We start from the raw sequence: 8089 nt of genomic DNA, 5'->3' as shown, positions 1-8089 counted from the left end.
AAGTCCTGTCAACCTAACCCCAAAATAAATAAAAACTAATTATAACGTCGCGTATCTTACGTTTCTACTGGAACGTAAAGGAATGTTGCGTTTCTGCGTTACTTTCCCCTCGACTTGTCCACATCACCGCCTAATTGCATTTACAGTCGCGTATCTGCTGAATCAAAAATACAGATTTATTATCCTGCATATTTCCAAACGCATCGTTCATCGTCATATAGATGAGATCGAAGAATTGTCCTCCAGAACCCCTTGGGGTTAGGTTGATTAATTTAAAAAATCATTCAGGCTAATTTATTTTCACCAAAAACATTTAAATGCTAATAGCAAATTGGCAATGGGAAACAAACAGATTTAAAAGGGATTCGTATTAACGATCATCGTGTGCAACCGAAGCACGTTCGTATTTAACGCTTCTCTGTTGGCAATATTTATAATACACGGGGCGGTACGTTTACAATCGTCGTAAGTCGATTGGATAAGAAAGTAGATGAGCGGAGGAATAAGTGTAGCTAGCAATAAGTACGCGGCATGCTCGAAGAACTTACTTTGTGAAAACAAATAGGAGGAAGAAAAGAGGAAGATTGCCGTCGAGTAGCAACAAATGATCGAGGTGCGGTCGGGCCAGTAAGTACGTCGGGAAAGGTTCATCAATATTCATAAGTCTCACTAGGCCTATCCACGTCTCAAGGATCCAGGGAGTTTCCAGTACACGCTCCTTCTCCCTATCTCTATTTTTCTCTTTTTCTCTTTTCATGTACGTGTCGTGTGCGACTACGTATACCCGACGAAAGCCATTCGCGCGACACGGATTTGTCTTCGTAATGCGCACATTGCACGTATGCGCGCATACCTATTCCCACTGCATAAACTGCATTCTATATCGACATTGTCATATCGCGTTACCGTTTTCATATCCCTGTGTGCGTCGGGGCAAACATATATTTGGATGTCTCCTTCTACCTCAATACTCCTTCTACCTCTGATAAAATCGCAAAATAAACAAAGACAAATACTCTGAAATATCAGCTGTGCTATATATTTGAATCTAAAGTATTTCACGCTTTCTCATCGTTCAAGTTAGCTGTATCTGGAATTACGTCGTTTTCACAAAAATATCTAATACCGTTTAAACAAACAGGACCAAGATTAATTAAGAAATATTCGTTTCGATATTATATAGTATGTATATATTCTATATGTAAATAATATTCAGTTTTAATAAGAAAATTTTGCAAAACAACCTGTACATTTCGATATTATAATAACGAACTTTAATCATTTTTATTACGTTTTATTACGTTTTATTACGTTGACCAAACGGTAACGGCATTTGCAAATTTTTCTTCCAACTAGATTTCCAACTAGAAGGAAATTATTCAAATAATTAACTTTAAAACGTATGCATGCATGCGCAGAGACTAGATAATATGTAATATCGGTATTGTCAACAACTATTTTTCAGCCAAACAAAAGATATCAACTTTTCCATAATAATTTCAATATATTGACTCTTTATATTTGGATAATACGAATATAGATGTCTTTGTTTCTTATTTTTCTTTGTATTTCTATTGCTTTTTAAAACCAAACAAGTTATATCAGAAATCATTATTTACGAATTAGTTGTATTTAAATGTGCGTTGATAGGTGCGTTTAGAATGTATAATGGATAAGCTGTGTATCACAATAAGAGTCGAGTTGTTTTAAAAGTTTAACATATTCTTAATAACCTTAATTGTACAAGATGGCTTATAAACATTGACTTAATCTAAAATAAATATTTGACAATTTAATTTTTCTTCGAAATTCCATTCATTTACCACTTAATAATTATTTCAACATTTAATTTTACATTTTAACATTTAATCTCTTTATAACAAAATGTTTGCTCACTCCTTTTTGATACTCGCCGAAAATACCTACCAAATTTTATCCAATCCTACGTTACGTTATAATTTTAAAAAACATTCTCTGTTAATGCCAATTTCTCTTTAACATAGTCTTTATAACATTTACTTAGTTCGTTCGTTTACTTGTACGTGCATACATACGCGCATACGTATGTAGATCATATGTATTTGTACATATAGTCATGACAGTCCGTGTATGCGTACGCGTATTCGTATACGTATTGCACGTGTAATGTATACACATGTACAGTATATAGTTTGCGGTCGTGATAAGATCGAGAAGGAACTTGCGCAATCTCGAGTTGCGATTACCACTGTCGTGGACAGACCCGTCGCCGCCACTGTCGATAGATTTTACCTGTATCTTGTATTTTCTATTCTATTAACGGAGAAACTACTCGTTACCTTAAAACTTTAAGATATAGAGATAGATACAAGAATCGTATGAAACTTCTTAATAAAAATGACTTTCGTAATGTTTCCAACGGTAACTCTACTTTTATCTTGCATTGCCATATTCTCAAGTCGGTGCTTAAAGGTTACGTTAACACGAGATACATACAACGAGGCTAGGCTATCTCTATCGCATGTATCGCGTAATAGTTGCCATTACATTTTTATTTTTTTCCCATCTATCTAGTATCCAGAATTTGAAGTTTCGAAGGAAGAAATTTTAATCGACCGAGTGTTTACAGAATATTTTTCTAGGTTAGGAAATACGTACCGTTCGTTCATTGCAAATCCGCGAGATGACCTCGAAAGTGATTTGCAGGCTTTGGAAGAGGCGATTGCAAAATCGGAATGTCTGATAGCAATACGCGTTTCCATGAAATTTCAGATACGCAGCGTGAAACATCGTGGATGAGCAACATTTGACAACTTATAGACGTTATTATTGGATTTCCTATATGATTTTACATTTAATCTGAACAATTGAAAATGCAAACGATACGATTAATACGATTGCTTTCAATTTACTAGTTCATTTCGCTAGACATTTATTCACATGTTACAAATTCCACGACTAATTTATTTTTCTTATTTTAAATTTTTAACATTTTTCTTATTTTCACATGTCACATGTAAATACATACATATATGTATATACGACAGAGGATTCGGCCGAATAACGTAATTAATAATAATTGATAATAACACGAGGCGATTCTTTATGCAGAAATAAGAAGGACATATAGAATACAAGTTTTCTTATGTGACGCTTCGTTCTCGAGAAAATCGGCTTTGAAAATTTGTCAATGATTCTATGCTCGAACGTGGCTAATTCCGAAATGGGCAGTAGTACGTAAACAACCGTAATTCCTGTAATCTTAGTAAAGCAATTATCTACCTTAGGTAGATATAAATATATAATAGATATATAAATAAATGCAGCGAATTTTTATCATTATTATTGGTAAATGTTCGCAAAACATGTCCATGATTCTTTGACATGTCGTCAAGGTCATCAACCCGAGCAGTGTTACAAAGCTTTTGTTCGAGTGTCGCCGTTCGTTAAAAACTTATTATTTAAAAAATGTTTAAACGAAAGTACATCATTTTTCGCACATTATTTACATTGAAATACAAGCTGATTCTTGATTAACTTAAAATTCGATTTGCATCACTGTTATCATATATATGATAAAGTATAATATCATTATATTCAATTATAATAATCAATGTATATATGTATATATGTATATTGATCCTACTGTATCGAAATATCAAATAATTGTAATATAAACTTTTCAATGTGACAATAACTTTTTAACAAACGGCGACATCTAATTGAAATCTTCGCAATGCTTTACTCAGGTTAACGACCTTGTATTATTTTTGAAAAATGACAAGCGACATGATAGATATAGAAGAAAGTATGTCGGTGCTAAAATTTGTATCAATAACGTCATTACTGATTGTGTTCGCTATTCTCACGTATACCGCTATAGGCTAACGCCCCATTCATTCGATCCCGTTTCCTTTTTTCTGTAACAGCCAGCCTCGAGTCAGTGATTTTCTCGTGTTCTTCTACTTCTTCTCCCTATTCTCTCAACCGTTTTCCTTTGTCTTTCTCAATTTAGTTCATTATTTCGATAAAGAATATAAGAAGAATGAATTTACTGTACGAATTCTTCTTAATTTATTATACGAAGATTGATTTAGCTTCAAGGAATAAATTAAAGCAGAAACAAAATACATCCAGCGTGCTCGTGTACATACTCAAAAATGATTGATTGTAATATGCGCAAGCCTCGATGTAATAAGGAAATACTATACAATACGATACGATACGATACGATACGATACGATACGATACGATGCGATGCGATGCGATACGATGCGATGCGATACGATACAATTTCAGTAAAGAATTATTAGTAACATACATTTTGTAGAACAGAAAGCATTATTAAATTGTTTGAGAAAGTTGTATAACTTTGATTGTACACCATATGTCGTAAGATGAACTCGTTTTCTAATTATTTTCTTTACTGCTTATCTTAATGCACAACCTTATTTTACCCTTATCTTGCTATTACATTTATTTTGCTATTTTGCTATTTTGCTATTTTATTATTTTGCTATTGTCTATTCAATCTAACGTATTCGAACGTTATCCAACTACTAACCATTATGTGTATACGTCTATCTATTATTTATTGCACAAATCTTTACCTTTTTATCTAATTTACCTAGTTAATTAGCTACGCACTTTATCTTCGCACTGTCCTTCTTCTTCTTTTCCAATTTCTTCATCAGTCTACAGCCCTATTTTTACTCCTTTGTTCTTTATCTCTCCTATACTAAATATCTATATATGCTATTACTGATCCCTCTAATTGCCTATACTCTCTTGTCACGAACTCAAATAAATAAATAAATATATATATATGAACTAGCAAGAAACTATAAACTCTGGCATAACAAGATTATTGTACGCTATACACTATATATTAAATCGATTCGATTCAACGATAGTTTACATTTTCGAAATAATTCTTGTAAATGGAGTGTTTTATTAATTCGAGTAACTTCCCATTATAAAAACTTCATCGTGAAAGGGGGGAATGAGAAGTACTATAGTTTAGGTCGGAGGAAAGTAAAAAAGATCGATATTGAGATGAAAGAATCGTATAACCTAAACAGGACAGCTAATTATTCTTACATAATTTTTAGTCTACATAACAGTGTAATTCTTGCATCGTTCTATATAGTTTTCATAATTCTGGTATATCAAAATACGATTTGGTAATAAATACAGAAATTCCATTAGCGAACATTAATTAAAATCCAATACGATCATAGAATATCAGACTTTCGTTTCAAGTTCCTTGATCGAAGATAACTTGACTACGCGCTAGATTTCGCGTTCGACCTTCGATTTGATAACGTTAGGATAACATTTCGATGAGAATGCATTTATCACCTCACGCGGAGCGATTAAACCGACTCACATAAGATTTCATACACGTGAAAAGTGATATCCTTATTAAAAGAAAAACGAAACACGACATACTAGTACTAATAAAAGCGTTCCACAAATAGATAAAACTAAAACTACTAAAAATATTGCTAGCACTCTACAAATACTTTCCCCCTATATTAAAACAATATTTACTTTTTTTCTCTGCATTACTACAACCAAAAATTTAAATGAAAATGATTTCAATTAAATGATCTCTGCACATTTTTATTCGTTACTTATTCCACGACGATCCTTCTTTCCACATACTAGAATCTCCAACGTTCGAATTTTTCCAACGTTCGAAATTCGAATTTTTCTGTAGTTGTTTAAACGCATAAAGACGTTAAACATCTATAACGACATAATAACAAAGTGGATGCGTAGACAAGCACGGGCTGGAATTCGATAGCTCCGTTTCACATACAGAAGTCACCAAATTGCATCATGAGATGGTGAATTCCAATTTCCATGTCGATCTTTAAACACATAAAGGTGTCGAGCGTCGACGAGTCAACATAGTGGTTTCGTAGACGAGTTAGAGGTCGAACTGGAGCTCGATAACTCGTCTTCTTGGCTTGACGGATTCACTTAGAACACGAAACGTCCATATACAGCGCATTGCGAGAGAAAGAAGTCAGCGTGCGCGCGCGCGCGCGATAGAAGAAAACCTTCAGCCACAAGAATCTCGCGTTAAGGAGCACTGATCCGCACTGTGCATCGTGTATTACCCCGGGGAGGTGGGGATAGAGGTGCAGAGTGCAAGAGGGGAGCGCAGAGGGGCTCAAGACCGGTCACGCCGTCATGCCAGAAAGCCTGCGCGCCGAAATATCATGACTGTTCAACTCGGTTAGCCTCTCTTGCTGCTCCGATTACTTCGCCCCGTTCGTAGACACGCGGCTATATCACGTTCTCGTTCTTCTGTCGCGGACGAAAGTCGCGGAATCATGAAAATTTTGTGTCAACAATTCCGTCCCATGGATTAATATACAGAGCGGAGTAAAAAGGGATAGAATTGTGATGTATAAAGTATAAAAGGGAAGGAGAGGCGGATAATCGACTCTAGGACAGGTGGTACAAACACGGAGGCTGACAGCTGATAGTTCGTGACTTTTGTATCGAGGGAAGTTACGAAACTCGTTACCACGAGAAAGGCTACGACACAGTCTCGCAGGAAAGAAACGGAACACGTCGGTGTGTGAGAACGTGCGTGTCGAGTGCATTCGCGAGTGCATTCGCGGTCGAGAAAGAGAAAGAGGAAAAGGACGTGAAGAGACAAAAGGGAGAGACGGAGAGAGATAGATAGTTAGAGATAGGCAGACAGATAGATAGGTAGGTAGATACATAGATAGATAGATGGATGGATGGATGGATGGATAGATAGATAGATAGATAGATAGATAGATAGATAGATAGATAGATAGATAGATAGATAGATAGATAGGGAGAGAGAAAGAGAGAGAGAGAGAATGCGCGAAATCGGTAATCGATCGATCTGCGATCGAAATTCACTGCGTCGCTAGGATATCGTCCTACCAAAATTGCGGTGATGCCCTTAAAGCGAAAGAACACGTTTGTCAGGGAAAAAATAAGGCGAAATGCGAAATGAAGGGCGAGACGTGGAAGAAGGGTAGAGTAAAAGAGGAGAGAAGAAGAGACCGACGAAGGGAAAGGGGATAACGAGGAGAAGGAGGCGGGAGTCGAGGGGTCATCGGGAAACATAATCTCTGTACGCGCAACGTTCGAGTAACCGACCGAAGTAATTTTCGACTTTACCTTCACTTCCGATACACTTCCGCGTATCCTACACTTACCTTATGTTTCGTGCAACCCTACGATCGCGATGAAGATTGCCCGTAAGCGTTCGCGTTTGAAGCCAGCGTCTGAGATCACACAACACTCTTGACAGTTTTCCGCGATGATGTACGGCTCGGCTGGTATAGTTTTTTCGGCTAGCACACGAGGACAGACAGGCCAATAGATCACAACACTACTACCGACACTTTCGATACGCGACACTATGGTAGACGTACGATCGGGCGTCTTCGGACGAAGTAACAGGCAAGCGAAAGAGCTTGGCACACCTTCGCGTCACGTTACAACGAGCCACGGGCAGCTACAGTCACGGGCTACCTCGGACTCTCCGTCTCCGTCTCCGCTGTTGACTGGTGGCTACCTCGCACCACGAGCTCGTCTCGTACCTGTGTCTCTCTTTCTCTCTTTTTCTCTTTCTACGCTGGTGCTCCGAGCCAGCAGCCGGTAGTACAGTGCATTGCCACCAGATGGACGTGTGTATCAATGTACATAATGCATATAGCGAGCGATTCTACACGAAATTGATTTGAAACGATACTCGAGAAATGGACACCAAAGAAAAGAAATTTCAGAAATTGCTCCATTCGGCGTTTCATCGAGTGTATCTACAGGTACGTTCGTTAAAGTGGACTGATAAGGTATAAGATAAAACGTAACAGCTCGTAATAATCATTGAGCATAAATATGTTTAAACGTAACTTTTTTTATTATAATCAGTGGTACAATCGTAAAGACTAGTTGGAGAAACATGTTAAACGCTTGAACTTAACTTCTATTGCTATAATAGAATTTAATTGTTAAGTAACGAAGGAAAAATTACAGATTAATTATATAAATGTTAAGAAAACCTTATCTTATTTAGGATGTTCTTTTTTTAGAATACTTTGATCCATCGATA

Source organism: Bombus vancouverensis, unplaced genomic scaffold (genome assembly GCF_051014615.1).
Source record: "Bombus vancouverensis nearcticus unplaced genomic scaffold, iyBomVanc1_principal scaffold0030, whole genome shotgun sequence".
In the NCBI taxonomy this organism is placed as follows: domain Eukaryota; kingdom Metazoa; phylum Arthropoda; class Insecta; order Hymenoptera; family Apidae; genus Bombus; species Bombus vancouverensis.
This window is presented reverse-complemented; position numbering follows the sequence as displayed.